This window comes from Bos grunniens, chromosome 1 (assembly GCF_055505025.1).
Source record: "Bos grunniens cultivar Pamir isolate PY7600 chromosome 1, Bosgru_T2T1.0, whole genome shotgun sequence".
Classification (NCBI taxonomy): domain Eukaryota; kingdom Metazoa; phylum Chordata; class Mammalia; order Artiodactyla; family Bovidae; genus Bos; species Bos grunniens.
This window is the reverse complement of record NC_141165.1, coordinates 74,576,372-74,593,996: the sequence shown is the minus strand read 5'-3', so window position 1 is coordinate 74,593,996 and position 17,625 is coordinate 74,576,372. Positions and strand designations below refer to the sequence as shown.

At 42.6% G+C, this 17,625-nt stretch overlaps 1 pseudogene across 1 annotated transcript; it reads right to left on the bottom strand.

Annotated features, from left to right (window-relative positions):
* Window positions 1–12,948: 12,948 nt before the first annotated feature.
* On the bottom strand, window positions 12,949–15,738 carry LOC147379662 (general transcription factor IIF subunit 1 pseudogene; annotated as a pseudogene). Its single transcript, XR_015169685.1, has 2 exons — window positions 15,654–15,738; window positions 12,949–15,326 (listed from the first exon to the last, which is right to left on the bottom strand). The product of XR_015169685.1 is annotated as a general transcription factor IIF subunit 1 pseudogene (transcript).
* Window positions 15,739–17,625: the final 1,887 nt, after the last annotated feature.

Genomic DNA, 17,625 nt, shown 5'->3' with positions numbered 1-17,625 from the left:
TGGCATAGTCAATAAAGCAGAAATATATGTTTTTCTGGAACTCTCTTGCTTTTTCAATGATCCAGCAGATGTTTGCAATTTGGTCTCTGGTTCCTCTGCCTTTTCTAAAACCAGCTTGAACATCTGGAAGTTTACGGTTCACATATTGCTGAAGCCTGGCTTGGAGAATTTTGAGCATTACTTTACTAGCGTGTGAGATGAGTGCAATTGTGCGGTAGTTTAAGCATTCTTTGGCATTGCCTTTCTTTGGGATTGGAATGAAAACTGACCTTTTCCAGTCCTGTGGCCACTGCTGAGTTTTCCAAATGTGCTGGCATATTGAGTGTAGCACTTTCACAGCACCATCTTTCAGGACTTGGAATAGCTCAACTGGAATTCCATCGCCTCCACTAGCTTTGTTCTGAAGACCTACAAGACCTTTTAGAACTAACACCCAAAAAAGATGTCCTTTGCATTATAGGGGACTGGAATGCAAAAGTAGGAAGTCAAGAAACACCTGGAGTAACAGGCAAATTTGCCCTTGGAATACGGAATGAAGCAGGGCAAAGACTAATAGAGTTTTGCCAAGAAAATGCACTGGTCATGGCAAACACCCTCTCCCAACAACAAAAGAGAAGACTCTACATATGGACATCACCAGATGGTCAACACCAAAATCAGATTGATTATATTCTTTGCAGCCAAAGATGGAGAAGCTCTATACAGTCAGCAAAAACAAGACCGGGAGCTGACTGTGGCTCAGATCATGCACTCCTTATTGCCAAATTCAGACTGAAAATTGAAGGAAGTAGGGAAAACCACTAGACCATTCAGGTATGACCTAAATCAAATCCCTTGTGATTATACAGTGGAAGTGAGAAATAGATTTAAGGGACTAGATCTGATAGATAGAGCACCTGATGAACTATGGACGGAGGTTCGTGACATTGTACAGGAGACAGGGATCAAGACCATCCCCATGGAAAAGAAATGCAAAAAAGCAAAATGGCTATCTGGGGAGGCCTTACAAATAGCTGTGAAAAGAAGAGAAGTGAAAAGCAAAGGAGAAAAGGAAAGATAGAAGCATCTGAATGCAGAGTTCCAAAGAATGGGAAACACAAGGCCTACATTAAGCAGAGAAATCTTATTTTCATTGGTAAAACATCTTTTATCTTCATCACTGGGGCTTCTCAGAATTTCCTAAGTGCCCCCCAACCTCTTTTTTAGTCACTAATATTTGAAAAGTAAGAAAAGATGGCAGTTTCATTCCTCAGGTCATAAAAACACTTCGTTTCACTCCTTATTCAAGTTTCTGGCAAGATGGTTGAGATGCCAGATGTGGTGACAATCTGTTAGAAGAAATAGATCAGGTTTGAAAGGCAGATGATAGGGACTCATGAGTGTTCTAAATTAGAAATAACAAGGCTTAATGACCCGACAATAGTGCCCCAAACGTCCAGTTAACAGGAAGCGCAGAACAATTGACCAAGGATCAAAACTAGAGCACCACCAGACTAAAGGGACTCCAAACAGGTCCTGCCCAGGCATGTCTCTCTTCTTTTCTTTTTTTTTTTTCTTCCTTGTGATGAAAGCTTTTAAGGTCCACACTCATCAGTTCAGTTCAGTCGCTCAGTCATGTCCGACTCTTTGAGATCCCATAAATTGCAGCACGCCAGGCCTACCTGTCCATCACCAACTCCTGGAGTTCACTCAGACTCACGTCCATCGAGTCAGTGATGCCATCCAGCCATCTCATCCTCTGTTGTCCCCTTCTCCTCCTGCCCCCAATCCCTTCCAGCATCAGAGTCTTTTCCAATGAGTCAACTCTTCCCATGAGGTGGCCAAAGTACTGGAGTTTCAGCTTCAGCATCATTCCTTCCAAAGAAATCCCTGGGTCCACACTCATAACAACTTTCAAATATCTGATACACTAGTATTAGCTGTAAAACCCCATGGTTTATATATTTATAGCTTGGAGTTTATACTTTTTAACCTTCTTCTTTCATTTCACCTACCCCCATCTCTGGTGACCACCAACCTGTTCTTTCTATACATGAGTTCAGTTTTTGTTTGTTGTCTGTTGTTAGATTCCACATATATGTGAGATTATATGGGACCGGTCTCTCTCTGATTTATTCCACTTAGCATAATGTCCTCCAGGTTCATCCATGTTGTTGCAAATGACAAGATTTCATTCTTTTTTATGGCTGAATGATATTCCATTGTACATGTATACACAGCATTTTCTTTGTCCATTCATCCACTGATAGACATTTAGGTTGCTTCCATATCTCGGCTTTTGTAAATAACGCCACAGTGAACATGGGGTGATACAGATATCTTTTCTAATTAGTATTTTTGTTTCCTTTGGATAAATACCAAGAAGTGGAATTGTTGAATCACATAGTGGTTTTATTTTTAACATTTTGAGGAACCTCCATACTGTTTCCACAGTGGCTGCACCAGTGTGGATTCCCACCATCTGTGCACACCCTCACTAACACTTGTTACTTCTTGTCTTTTTGGAAGACAGCCATTCTGATAGGTGTGAAGTAATATCTCACTGTAGTTTTGATTTGCATTTCCCTGATGAGTAATGACACGGCACCTTTTCATTTAGTTGTCGACCATCTATATGTCTATTTAGGCCTTTTGCCCATTCTTTGATTGGGTTGTTTGTTTTTTGGTGATTGAGTTGCATGAGCTACCAGACATCTTTAATCATAGCACCAGCCCTGTAGGATTAGAGTTTATCCTTTTAGTCTGCCTCAGTTTGAGACTCAGGTTTAGCAACAAGTGCTGGTCAGGGGCCTGGAGAGAATCTCATTGTATTAAAATATACATTATCTTTCAGTTTATTGTATATGCTCTATGATCGTAAAGATCTTTTTAATTCCTAGCGTGCATGCACTGAATGAGTATTGAAATTTCAATACAGGAGATATGATCTCTGAGATATTTCTTCACTCTTTTGCTCCATGTCATATGAAAGGGTTTTTTTTTCTTCACTATTCATAAATAAGGCCAATGTGTCATGAAAATATGTTCTCTTTATACTTTCTTCTTTGACAGCCTATAATTTGCTTAACTTGTTATTCCTGTTTCCATTACGGCTACTGCTCCTTCTTTCTCTTATCATATATAAATGACCTGGTATGTTATTGTATATTTTAACACCAATTTAAATTCTGATGATAGCTGGAACCACTCTTTCATTCTTCTGCATTTATTGTAAGAAAAAATTTCCAATGTTCTTACTTTTAAATCCAAACTGACTTATATAAGGGAGTGCAATCATTTGACTCTATTATGTGTTTTAGTATAATTATGTTACAGCATTTACATATGGAAATGTACATTACTTAATTATGGATCATTATTATGTCTCCTTTTAATTTCAGTTAGGACATGAAATGACAAAAGCCACCCCTGACACCTGGGAGTCAGCCTGGCACTCAGTGCTCAGCATCGTGTTCTCCCGTGGCACATTAACCATTTCACAGATCGCCAGGATCAGATAAGGCCACTCTGAGAGCTTGATGGATCAAGACGAAAACAAGAGCACTCTGTAATCAAGTCTGAACACAGACAAATGTGAACGTGGTCCAAACCAGAGAAATGACTAAATGTCTCCCTATGTTGGCTAGTATGGGTGACTACTGTTTTACAATGATAGCTTTAGCTCTAATATGCCCTTCTTCTGGGCAACATTTATCAAAATATCCAACTATAGAACAGTTCCCGCTTCTTGATAGCATCCAATTCAAAGCAAAGCACCACTTTCATGAATCTTCCTGAAAGTCATAAAACAAACTTAAACCTTCAAGTCCCTTCTCTGCGGTGTATATTCTCACTTGCAGTGAGCAATAGGTTTAACTTATTCAACTGTAAGTATGTTCCTGAGGATCTTTGGTTGGGAGGCATTGACAGATATTACAGTGTCATCTGTCTATCTAGCCTTTGCAATAATGTATGTAGATAAATTATATTACCTATGAATTTCAGTTCAAGATAATACAGGGGCTTTATAAAGTATTTATTATAAAAAGAGGGTATTGAGTTTGATAGTTGATAGTAATTTCCTGAACTTGATTCTGTCTACAGGTAAATCATGGTACACTGTTTTCTCTGCATATAAATCCTGTGTGCAAATGCAGGCTTCACACAGGATGTCACTTACGTGAGCAGGTAGTGTCATACTACACACACACACAAATTCCTGAAACTAAATACAGCACAACTATTCCACTCTGCAACTTCAGAAAAATGATTGGTTAAAGGAAACCAACTGAATAGAAGAAAATATTTGCAAATCATAAATCTGCTAAGGTATTAATATCCAAAATATGTAAAGAATTCATACAACTCAATAGCAAAAAATAATCTAATTTTAAAAATGGACAGAAGATCTGAATAAACATTCTTCTGTAGAAGACATAGAGATGGCCGATAGGCACTTGTGAAAAGATATTCAACATTGCTAATTATTAGAGAAATGCAAATCAAAACCATAATGATACTATATCACACTGGTCAGAATGACCATCATTTAAAAGTCTACAAATAGTAAATGCTGGAGAGGGTGTGGAGAAAAGGGAGCCCTCCTACACTGTAGGTGGGAATGTAAATTGCTGCAGCCACTATGGAAAACAGTATAGAAAACCAATACAATATTGTAAATTTAAAAAATTAAATTAAATAAAAAAAATAAATCTAATAGAAAAAAAAAAACTAAAAATAGAGTTACCATATGACCCAGCAATCCTTCTTCCAGGCATATATCCAGACAAAGTTATAATTTGAAAAGATACATACACCCCGATGGTCATAGCAGCCCTGTTTACAATAGCCAAGACATGCAAGCAACCTAAATATCCACTGACAGATGAATGGATAAAGAAGATGTGGTACATATATACAGTGGACTATTACTCAGCCATAAAAAGAATGAAACAATGCCATTTGCAGCAACCTGGATAGACCTAGAGATTATCATACTAAGTGAAGTAAGTCAGACAAAGACAAATATCATATGATATAACTTATATGTGAAATCTAAAATAGGACATAAGTGAATTGATCTATGAAACAGAAACAGACAGACATGGAAAACAGACTTGTTGTTGCCAAGGAGGAAGGAGGAGGTGGAGAAAGGATGGATTGGGAGTTTGGGATTAGCAGATGCAAACTATTATATATAGAATGGATAAACAACATTCCTACTGTATAGCACAGGGAATTATATTCAACATTCTGTTATAAACTATAATGGAAAAGAATATGAAAAATAGTGTATATATGTAAAACTTAATCACTTTGTTATACACTAAATCTGCCTGCAGTGCATGAGACACAGGAGACGTGGGTTTGATTCCTAAGTCTGAAAGATCCCTGGGTCGGGAAGATCCTCTGGAGGAGGAGATGGCAACCCACTCCAGTATTCTTGCCTGGGAAATGTCATGGACAGAGGAGCCTGGCAGGGTCTCAAAGAGTCCAACACGACTGCACAGGAGCACTGTACCTAGTATCCGTGTCCATATGCTAGAAGCTAACTCAACATTGTAAATTAACTATACTTCAATAAAATAAATTTTCAAAAAAAGATAATTCAGTGGACATGTACATTAATAGTTCATGGTGCTCTAAAAGCTAGCCATTTGTCATCATTTTTGTCTCTGTGCACAAGCATACACACACACACACACACACACACACGTTAAAAGAACAGATGGAGAGATATAAGGTGTGGTTGCTTGAGTCTCCGTGATTACATGGAAGGTGCTTGACTCAATGTGTGTGGTTGAGTTTGCAGGACAATCAGGCAATGCTGTTGCAGGCTTCTGAAAGTGCAGGCCAGGCTGGGGGGCAGGGGAGGTCATGGGAGAAACAGAGGACAAAGGTTGAACATACCTGAATCAGAACTCAGTTGGATATATGGATAGTTGTGTACAACATGCTTCAATATATTACCTTTGTGCTTTTTTTTTTTTTTTGATAAGAGACCTCCCAGAAAATAGTTTTATTACCATGGAAACAACACAGTCCTACATTTTACACACGACTTTTGGACTTCATTTATTTCACTGTGGCCTGGGATTCTTTCATCAGTGGTGAAGAATAGAGGCTCAATTGGAAGAGAAGACAAGAGGTCTTAGAGAAGTTAGCCTTCAAAGGTGGCCTCCTTGGGACAGCATCAGAGTAGCAGTGAAAATCATGAAAAATGGCAAGGAATCCAAAATGAATATAAAAATACAGTCTTCTTTGCATTGTGCTAAACATCTGTTGCTAATTTTTTTTAATGGCCCACAAACCTACGTTGCCAGAAATTATAGCTGAGGCTCAATCTGTGGCACATACAATGACATTAGAAAAGGGAATTTTTGTTTCTATGAAATCATTTTTAAGGGTTTCAACCCTTAAGCATTGAAGAGTTTAAGGGTTTCAACGCTTCTGTGTCAATTGTCAGCAATTTTGAAAACAAACTTCCGCGGCAGCTTTTTGTAGTCCTTAACCTCACCGATGTGAGCAGAATGCTTTTTTATCCCCCAGGGGGCTCTCATCCACCAGAAATAAAAATGTCCAGCCTGATCTCATTACACAGCTGATGTTCAGCAGATTTCACCATCTCTTTGATTTTTCTTAGAAACAGTATCATCAGAATTCAGTGGAATAAAAATATCATTTCAGCTGGATTTTTTTTCCTGTCATTATTTATACAACCTATAATTCACTGGTAATTTGAGTTTTTTTCCTACAATATGTTATTCACCCTATTTTACAAGCCTTTGTGTGCTTAGTCACTCAGTCATGTCCGACTCTTTGCAACCCCTTGGACTGTAGCCCACCAGGCTCTTCTGTCCATGGGGATTCTCCAAGTAAGAATACTGGAGTGAGTTGCCATGCCCTCCTCCAGGCTGCAAGCCTTTAAATTATTTAAAAACTCTCATTTTCATACTTTTCCTTTAAATTTCAGAAGTCTGGTATGCTATCAACTTTGTGTGTATGTGTGTGTTACTCATTCAGTCGTGTCTGACTCTTTGCAATCCCATGGACTGAAGCCCACCAGGCTCCTCTGTCCATGGAATTCTCCAGGCACGAATACTGGAGTGGGTAGCCATCCTCTTCTCCAGGGGGATGTTCCCAATCCAGGGATCAAATCTGGGTCTCCTGCATTGAAGATGGATTATTTACCGTCCAAGCCACCAGGGAAGTCTATGCTATCAACTTTACAAATATGTTTCTTTGTAAAAATCTTCACTTTATCTTGCTGGGGTCACTGTTTATTAGAAAAGAACTGCAGGGTTTGCATGTTGGCAAGGATTCATTGTGGGCAGCAATAAAACCAAATCTTCAATATTCAACTGAATATTATTGACTCTTTTCCTTTAGAAATGACACTTTGTCATAGAGACTACATCACTATATTCCTATATAAATGTAGAATCACCATGAAAATGACAGTTAAAATGCAGACAGGTTTGGTGACTCCAATAATACAAGAGGATTGCCACCAGTGACTTCTTAAAAGGGTGAACTCTTTAGTAAAGTATTAAATAAAACACAGCACAATCTTCCCTTGATATTCACAGTTGTTGCTTCCCAGGAAATTTGGTATTTAACTAAACCTTGCCAATAAACTCCCCAAAACAAGCACTTTGTGTTCATTTGTAAAATGAAATTATTTCTGGGCTCAAATAATTATAAGCAGGTTTTCACCTACATAATTCCAGGTTCAGTTAGATTATAGAAATGGATCATTATAAACAAATTTTTTACTTCTATTTAAAAGTCCTGAGGGACACAAGAGAAATCTTTTGCCAGCCCAACAAAATGCCAGCTTTAACCCCTATTTGTCATGACCAAAAAATAAAAATTTCCAAAATACTTTAGGAAGCAGTAGTGCCCTGCAGAGAACCATTAATCTTTATGAAGATACAATGACATATCTGTGGTTTACAAGCTAGGTTACACCTAATTTTTGTAAAAAATATAGTCACTCAAACATGATCAGGGCTGTTTTAAGAACTTTTTGAGGCTCAGTCCCACAAGTTGGAGGCCCTACCTTAATTACAGCAAGCATTTAAAAATGCACCCTCATCCTACAGCAAATATACTAATAGCCAGACCTGATATGTACCAGGCACATTCTAAGTAATTTACAGCCACCCTCTGAAGTCGGCCACTTCCCTGGTGGCTCAGACAGTAAAGCATCTTCGTGCAATGCAGGAGACCCAGGTTCAATCCCTGGGTTGGGAAGATCCCCTGGAGAAGGAAATGGCAACCACTCCAGTACTCTTGCCTGGAGTAGGCTACAGTCCATGGGATCACAAACAGTCAGACACGACTGAGCAACTTCAATTTCTTTCTTTCTCTGAAGTAAGCACCGTTATTATTCCCAATTTGCAGATAAGGAACAGGCACAGAAAGATTCAATGACTTGTTCAAAATCACACATGTAAGTGGGGAAGCCAAAATACAAAGCCATGCACTCTGATGTTGACATACTATGGCCTGTGTAACTTTTGTAAAGTTTGTATTTAAGAATAATTTATAGCATCATTTATGAGTTAGTTGAGTTGCAGTTGACTTAATATTTGTCAGTTTCAGTTGTGGAGTTTTTGTTTTGTGTTTTGAGCCAGTCATTTAATTTGAGGTCTCAAACATCATGGTAAGGTCCTTAAAAGGCCTGTGAAAGTGAAAGTCATTCAGTCATGTCCATAGCCTGACAGCCTCCTCTGTCCCGTGGAATTCTCCAGGCCAGAGTACTGGAGTGGAAAGCCATTTCCATCTCCAGAGGATCTTCCCTACCCAGGAATCAAATCCACATCTCCCACATTGCAGGAGTATTCTTTACCATCTGAGCCACCAGGGAAGTCCTAAAAGGCCCGTAGACCTCATGTAGTAAGCCTGCACTGTCAAAAGATCTTCCTTGCAATCAGAGAGACCCACACCAACTTCTGAGAGACCCACCCACCTTCTCTCTCCTGGTTTTTAGAGTGTAGTTTCTAAAACACCATGATCCGTGCAACCCTAATCTCTAATTTTAGTACACACCTTTCCCTGGTGGCTCAGACAGTAAAGAATCTGCTGGCAATACGGGAGACCCAGGTTCTATCCTGGGTTGGGAAGATCCCCTGGAGAATGAAATGGCAACCCAATGAAGTATTCTAGCCTGGGAAATCTCAAGGGAAGAGGAGCCTGGTTACTACAGTCCATGGGGTCACAAAGAGTCAGACATGATTGAGTGACTAACACTTTAGGATAAGTGTTATTATCTCAATTTATGGAAGAGGAAACTGTCATGAGAGGGACTAAAAGTCCTCACTCAGTGTTCACATTGCCTAAGAAATGACAGAAGTGAGAATTCAGTCCTGGTCCTTAGGGCTCCAAAACCTCTGTCCTTCATTCTGTTTAGTTTCCATGGGGCTTTCCTGTCCTTTTGCGAAACAGTCCTTCCTTGGTATACGGAATGTCAGCAGGTTTCCTAACGTCCCGCCACCCAGTTCCCATCAGCATCTCTTGCTTTCTCTTGTAAGGAAGTTCTTTCCTTACAGCCACTGCCCTTCCATTCCAGAGCCAATGAGGCCCAGACTCTTGTTAGGGCACAGCCAACTGCAGAGGGTGTTCTGGATGGGGAACTCCGGAGGAGGATTTTCTCAATGCCGGACCTCACCTGCTCCTCTTTTCCTGGGCACTAAAATCACCCATCACTTCTCCTGACCATCCTTCTTAGAGATCCCTCCTCCCCACAACCCCAGAGGCCATGACTGCACCAAATTCCCCCTCACCTTGGTGGCCTGGATCCCTGAGGATCCAAAGCATGGGGAGCAGATATTACCAACTGGTTCCCTTCTCTCAAGACTCCACTGGCCCTTCACCTGGAGGCCTCAGAGACTGAGGCTGAAATAGCCAAATTTTATTGGGCAAGTGGTCAAGTAGAGAGAGCAGAGAGAAGCAAGGAAGTGGGGATGCAGGCAGAGAGAAGCAAATAAGAGACCCTTCGTATAGCCAGATAGAGAGAGAGCGCATGTGCACAAAAACAGGGGAGAGGAACTTGGTTCCCAAACTCTCCTGAGGTCAATCCTCAGGCCTCATGAAATCTGCCAGTATCCTTCCAACACGCTCCCTTCTTCCCACTGAAGTTCCCTGCATCACCTGCTGAGACCCACTGCAGCCCAGGGGCAGGAGAAAAGGGATTGGCTCATTAGTCCCAACCCTCCCACCCCATCCTGATCTGGCAGGTTGTGGCACTAAAGTGAACTTTCTGAGGACCTGTTACCTGCTCATCTCTGAGTCACAGACACTTCAGTAAATGATATGGTATTGAGATAAGAGATACCAGTGCCATAAAGGACGGTCTAACTCTGAAAAAATAAAAAAGTTAGCAGTTAAGAGAGTTAAGAGGCTGTCATAGAAATTTCAGCACAAAGTGAAGATGCTCCAAAATGAGACTAGAAAACAATTTGACTAAACAGCATTTTCAGAGAAACACTTCTGGCATTTAATTGCATAACTGCTACAAAGGATAGAGAAAACCTTCAAAATTCTATTCCAAGGAGGAAAAATATCTTCCTCTTTAGAAACCAAACTTAGATAGGTGTTGGGACAATAGAGATAAAGGATTTAGGGGAGTGAAGTTTGAATCTTAATGCGGCAGACATAGAAATAGAAGAGAATTTGCATATGATGAATATATTTTGGAACTATCAACTTGAAACCATGAAGATAGACGTATTCTACGTGAAAGTAAGTATAGTGAGGTTTATAATATTTTTAAAGGTACTGACCTGCCTCTTGAGAAATTTGTATGCAGGTGAGGAAGCAACAGTTAGAACTAGACATGGAACAACAGACTGGTTCCAAATAGGAAAAGGAGTACGTCAAGGCTGTATATTGTCACCCTGCTTATTTAACTTATATGCAGAGTACATCATGAGAAACGCTGGGCTGGAAGAAGCACAAGCTGGAATCAAGATTGCTGGGAGAAATATCAATAACCTCAGATATGCAGATGACACCACCCTTATGGCAGAAAGTGAAGAGGAACTAAAAAGCCTCTTGATGAAAGTGAAAGAGGACAGTGAAAAAGTTGGCTTAAAGCTCAACATTCAGAAAACGAAGATCATGGCATCTGGTCCCATCACTTCATGGGAAATAGATGGGGAAACAGTGGAAACAGTGTCAGACTTTGTTTTTTGGGGGCTCCAAAATCACTGCAGATGGTGACTACAGCCATGAAATTAAAAGACGCTTACTCCTTGGAAGGAAAGTTATGACCAACCTAGATAGCATATTCAAAAGCAGAGACATTACTTTGCCAACAAAGGTCCACATAGTCAAGGCTATGGTTTTTCCAGTGGTCATGTATGGATGTGAGAGTTGGACTGTGAAGAAAGCTGAACACCAAAGAATTTATACTTTTGAACTGTGGTGTTGGAGAAGACTCTTGAGAGTCCCTTGGATTGCAAGGAGATCCAACCAGTCCATTTTAAAGGAGATGAGCCCTGGGATTTCTTTGCAAGGAATGATGCTAAAGCTGAAACTCCAGTACTTTGGCCACCTCATGCAAAGAGTTGACTCATTGGAAAAGACTGTGATGCTGGGAGGGATTGGGGGCAGGAGGAGAAGGGGACGACAGAGGATGAGATGGCTGGATGGTATCACTGACTCAATGGATGTGAGTCTGAGTAAACTTCGGGAGTTGGTGATGGACAGGGAGGCCTGGGGTGCTGCGATTCATGGGGTTGCAAAGAGTCGGACATGACTGAGTGACTGAACTGAACTAGTACATTTGGAGAATGTAATGAACTGTATAGATCTCCTTCGCTGGTGAAAGAAATATTCATAACACAAAATTATACATAATTTTGCACATAATTCCAGGAAGTACTCAGACTCCAAATACCGCAAAGATAGTTGAGGACTGCTAGTCAATGAGCACAGTGAGGAGGTCAGTGGATAAAAAATTACTAAGAATAATTTGATTAGATATGAGAAGTAGAAGAATTCTTTTTTTAATTTTTAAACAGCTGCACTGGGTCTTAGTTGTGGCAAACAGGATCTTTAGTTTCGGCATGTGGGATATAGTTTCTTGGCCAGGGAACAAACCTGGGCCCCCGCATTGGGAGCTCAGAGTCTTAGCCACTGGACCAGACCACCGAGAAGTCCTAGAAGTCAAAGGATTCTTGATAAAGGCGGGCCATAGTGATCAAATATCAAGGATAGCAATATTCTCAGTACACTGACTTAGCAGATTCTTTGCTAAAACAGGGCCTTACCCGAGGTGCTGTGCTCTACCTTATAGCCCCTCCAGAAATGCCCCAAGTCTAGCCCCACTGTGGACCCCAGTCCACTTTACTCTAGCTAAGTCCTATCCAGATCCACTCCCTGGGGTACTCCTTTCCATGCTCACTTTGCCAGTTCCAGACTCTGAACTCAGCAGAGACACAGATGGTGCAAAACCTGCCCTGCCTGCCCTGCCCTGCCCTGCCTTACCCACTGGATGATATCTCTCAGTTCAGAGGCTTATGTATATACCCAGGCTTGCTGGGCCAGCAAAATGGAACATAGCACAACCAACAAAGTGGTGATTGCCTGATGATCTAGAAAGATATCCACAAGTCTGCATCATGGAGAGCAGGTATGTAGATATGCTTGTAATTAGACATTTTTGTAACAGTCTCGTAAGCATCATGGCTGAATTCTCTGTTTCTTTTCTGGCTTAAATATTTTTCTGGTTTTACTACTCACCACAACATAGATGGGTTTCCCCTGTGGCTCAGCTGGTAAAGAATCTGCCTGCAATGTGGGAGACCTGGGTTCGATCCCTGTTGGGAAGATCCACTGGAGAAGGGAAAGGCTACCCACTCCAGTATTCTGGCCTGGAGAATTCCATGTACTGTATAGTCTATGAGGTCATAAAGAGTCGGACACGACTGAGCGACTTTCATTTTCACTTCACTTTCACAACATAGATGAATTTCACAGAGACAATGAGAAAGAAAGCAGACACCAAAGAGCAAGTGCTGCATAACTCCATATAAGTGAAATTAAAAAACCAATCTATCATAATAGGAGTCAGAATAGCAGAGTTTCTATGTTGACTGGGACTGGAACCAGAGAGCTTTCTGGGGTGCTAGAAATGTTATTTCTTGATCTGGGGGTGGTCACATGGGTTGATATACTTGCAAAATTTTCTTGAGTAGTATCCAGAAACATTTATTATGGGTTCCTCCCTTTCCCAACAGCATTTCCTGATGGCGTGTAGGGTTTCCCCTTGCTGATCTGTCTTCTGGAATTCCTGGGTCCCTTTCCCTCCTTCCTGACCCTGGAGATTTTCCTCTCTGGAAGTTCCATCTGAAGCCAAGAGCTACCAAATGGAATTAAAATACTCTTAATCAGAGGACTCCAGGTTCTCTGTTCTATCTGCCAGTTATCAAGTTATTGCCTTTCAGCTCCAAGTGTATATATAGCTCAGTGATAACTGATCTGGACCTTAAAATATTTCTCCTTTGCTACCTGGCCAAATGCTAAGCTTTCTTGGTAGTGGACACTGGAGAGAGACTGGTAAGACCTACACCCTGTCTCTACCCTCAGATTAAGCTGATAGTAGGAGTATATCCAGATGGTGCAGCAGTAAAGAACCCACTTGCTGCTGCAGGAGACAGGAGACTCAGGTTGGATCCCTGGGTTGGGAAGATCCTGTTTGTTACACTAACACTCTTGTATTATGTTCTTGCAGAGATTGTAGCTGACCACTTTCTTGATGGGGTCTCTGTGGAAGGATGTGGACCTGATGGAAGGCAGGAACAGGTTGGAGTGATGCAGGAGCCTTCTTGTGCACAGATCTTCTTGGTCACAACTCTGACGCCAGCCACAGCTTTGGCAACCCGTTTTGCACAACCTTCCGTTCTCGGCCTGAGCAACCTGACTGTGCCTTACTTTGGGCCCTTACTCCCTTACTCTGAAAAGTCCTTCTTCCCTGTGTCTTCTGGACCCTTCTCCTACATTTCTTCCCATTCTTCTTGTTAGATTTTTATTATTATTATTAAAAATAGAGTATGTTTATTTGCACAGAGCATGATTCCCAAGGGAACAAGGCATCTTATCATTGATCATCTTGCACTCGGGATTCATGAACTTGAGCATCTGAGCCAGCAGGTGTCTGCTCACCACACAGCCCTGTCTTCTTGGTCTGGAAATTTCTCAGCTGGCCCTTGGGGGTCATGGGCTTCCGCCTCAGGTATCAGGGCCCAGCATCCTTGGTCACTTGCATGTCACCATTGCTGGGGGTTGACTTCCCTGACAGGCTCTGGGGCCCGGTGTCCAGTCGCAGTCCTTCGGCCACTGTCATTTCGATGGTCTGCTTCCCCTGCTCCAGCTTGCTGGCAGCTGCCTGAAGGGTGGAGGAAATGCTGTCAGCCTCGGTGCTGGGTGTGCCCAGCCAGCTGTTGCCTCCCAACTGTTTCTGCTCCCTCTTGGGGGGCATCTTCTTCACATAAAGTGCACCAAGGAGGTTTCTCTGTTGATGTCACTCTCCTCGCTGCTGTGTTTCCTCTGCTTCTTCTCCCGCGGCATGGGCACCTTCTTGTCCTCCTGGGGCAGTGTCTCCTTCTGGCGCTCATTACAGCTCATGCTCTGCTTGTCCATGCCCTTGGGGCTCTCCTCCTGCTGGGTGACCTTGGGCTTGCCCTCCAGCTCCTCCTGGGAGTTGCTGCGGCTGGCGGACATGTTGTCCACCTCCTGGCCCTTGAAGTCACCATTATCACTGACCTCAAAGGCCTCATCGTCTGATCCCTTCTTCTTCTTCCAAACCCCCTTGCTGGGTGGCCCCTTCTTTTTGACCTTGGGGCCCTAGCCACGGTCCTCTCCGCTGGCCTTGCTGTCGTCGGAGGACATCTCCAGGTCACCCTCCAGGTCACGGATGTGCAGCTCAGTGGCTTTCTTGCACCTGGCTTCTCTTTCTCATCCTCCTCCTGGTCCTTCCACCTAGGCTGCTGCTTGATGCATAAATGGTTCCGGACTGGGTTTCTTCTCTCCCACTCCTCCTCGGCTGTCAGCATGCGGCCTTTGGCCAGCGGCATGAAGTTGTACCAGTTGTTCACAGGGAAGGCCTCAAAGGCTCCATCAGGCACTGGTGAAGATGTAATAGGATGTGTGCTCTATCATGCCATATTTCTTTCTTGGTGCCTTTTCCCCGAGCTTGCAGCGGAAACCCCTGCCAGCTCCCAACTTGGGCATCTCCTCCTCTTGGTAAATTTTCTTGTTGCTCAGGTCGCATTCTAGCTGGGCCTGATTCCAAGTAGCGAGGTTGACTTTATCAAGTTTATGGGAACTCGGATGACATACTCAGTGACATCCTGACCCTGGGGCCGAGGGCCACCATGGGCGATGGTCAGGGTCCAGTCGGAACCTCGTCCTTTTCGCTTCCTCCTGGGGTCTGCGTCCTCCGGTCTCTGGAAGCCACCCTTGAGGGATCAGGTCTCTGGTCTCGATCAAGGACCCCAAGTCCAGGCAGGGTACTGTTGATCCTGAGAAAAGCTATCTGGAGGCAGCGCTGGGTCAGCCTCGGAAGCCTCCCGTGCCACGTCTGCACCGGCGCAGGCTCCTAAATCGGAATAGAAACTCTCCAGCAAGCCTAGTCCAAACAAGCTACTCCAAGCTGAAGGCAGCACCTTCTGTGCCTGGCACACTGGCTGCCAGAAATATATATATCCATCCAATCACGAGGGTCACGTCATCATGGGATGACCCGGTCATGTTGATAACCCAATCAGGCCGATGACGTCTCACGCAGATAATCAATACTTCGATAACCCAGTTATGCAGAGTCCTATGTAGCTCTTTTGGTTCGTCCTGACTTCTGGTGGCTCAGAAGGTAAAGAATCTGCCTGCAATGTGGAATACTTGGCCCTGGGTTGGCAAGATCCCCTGGAGGCCGGCATGGCAACCCACTCTGGTATTCTTGCCTGGAGAATCCCCATAGACAGAGGAGCCTGGTGGGCTACAATCCATGGGGTCGCAAACAGTCGGACAAGACTGAGTGACTAAGCACAGCACAGCCCAGTAAATATAGGTTGTCCCCAGAGTCCACACTTGGGTTCGCTTCTTGATGTACACATTCTCTCCAGACAGTCTTGTCACTCACATTGCTTCAATCTTTACTTTTATTAAGCTACTTCCCAGCTCTCCAACTCTACTCCCATATCATTTTCAACAGCTGTCTAGGGACTTGGACAAAGAAAGCCAACCAATATTTCACACTCAGGTAGTTCTTGCCAAAGAATGACTGTTCTTTTGCTGTATGAAAGTTGTGGGCTCTACATATTTAAAGTGTTTTCTATTTTTACTATAATGATTAAGCAAAGCACACACACACACAACACGACACACTCCTGGGATTCTGAGCAAGAGGAGTTAGTGAGCATCCCTCCCCCATGCCACTACCACGCCCAAATTCTCAGTGCCTGATTCTGTCCTCCACCTTGCCTCCACCACATGCTTCACAATAAATCTACAGATATGCACTTACCAGTAATTAAAGCCAACAATCTTGGTTGTGAATTCCAATTCCTGCCCTCATCTTCCATATTTCTAGCTCGTTCCCTTATTAACCAGACTCCAGTAATACTTTCCCCCACGAGGACCTAAAGTCCATTTTTCTCAGTCCCTCTTTCCCCAGATGTCCCCTCTTCCCTCCCGTCCCCTCTTCCCTCCCTGCCAAATTTAATTTCCTCAGCCAGTTTTTACAGTTTCTCTCTTTATCACAATCTAATTCCCCTGCCCCTCTTTCACTTCATGATGCCCAATTAGAAAAATGAGAAACCAAGTTAAATCCAGCACTACACCTCCTCCACACCTGTCTTCATGCACCTGAACCTGACTGGAGAAAAAGGTATTAAACTGCTGACTGATTTCTCTTTAAACTCATGACCACAAACCTCAAGCACACCTCAACTGTCTGTAGCCAGACAATCATCTGATACACCCTATAATCCTTTCACTCTCCTATAGGTTTGAATGATTTATTCACCTGTTTTCCCCTCAGACCTCCAACACTTTCTCTGTCTTCACTCTTTACCTGCAACCTTGCTTCCTGTTTTACTGAGGAAATGAAATCTGTCCGAAAAGAACCCCCTTGAACTTCCACCTACTGCATCTGAGCTGGCATATTCTGTCTTACCTCCTTGACTATGGATAAACCTTCCGTGGTCCTGAGAAAAGCCAATCCCTCACCTCAAGGACATCTCCCCAGTAAGTCTACCTCTTTCTCTCTCACAACATCAGATTTTCCCTCTCTACTCTTTCCCATAAACATACAATCATACTATTATTTCTCCTATTTTTGAAGAAAAACTCTTGGCCCTTCCTTCCCTTCTAGCTACCATTCCATTTCTCTGCTCCCCTTCCTTAAAAAGAAAAAAAAAAGCCCCTTGAAAGTACCCTTGTACTCACTGTCTCCAGTTCTCTACTGAGTCCACTTCAATCAGGCTTTGGTCTTTTCGAAGGTCTTGGAACAATATCACCAGTGACTTCCTTGTTGCAAGACCATTGCCTCTTCCTCTTTTTTTTTTTTTTAATTTTATTTTATTTTTAAACTTTACATAATTGTATTAGTTTTGCCAAATATCAAAATGAATCCACCAC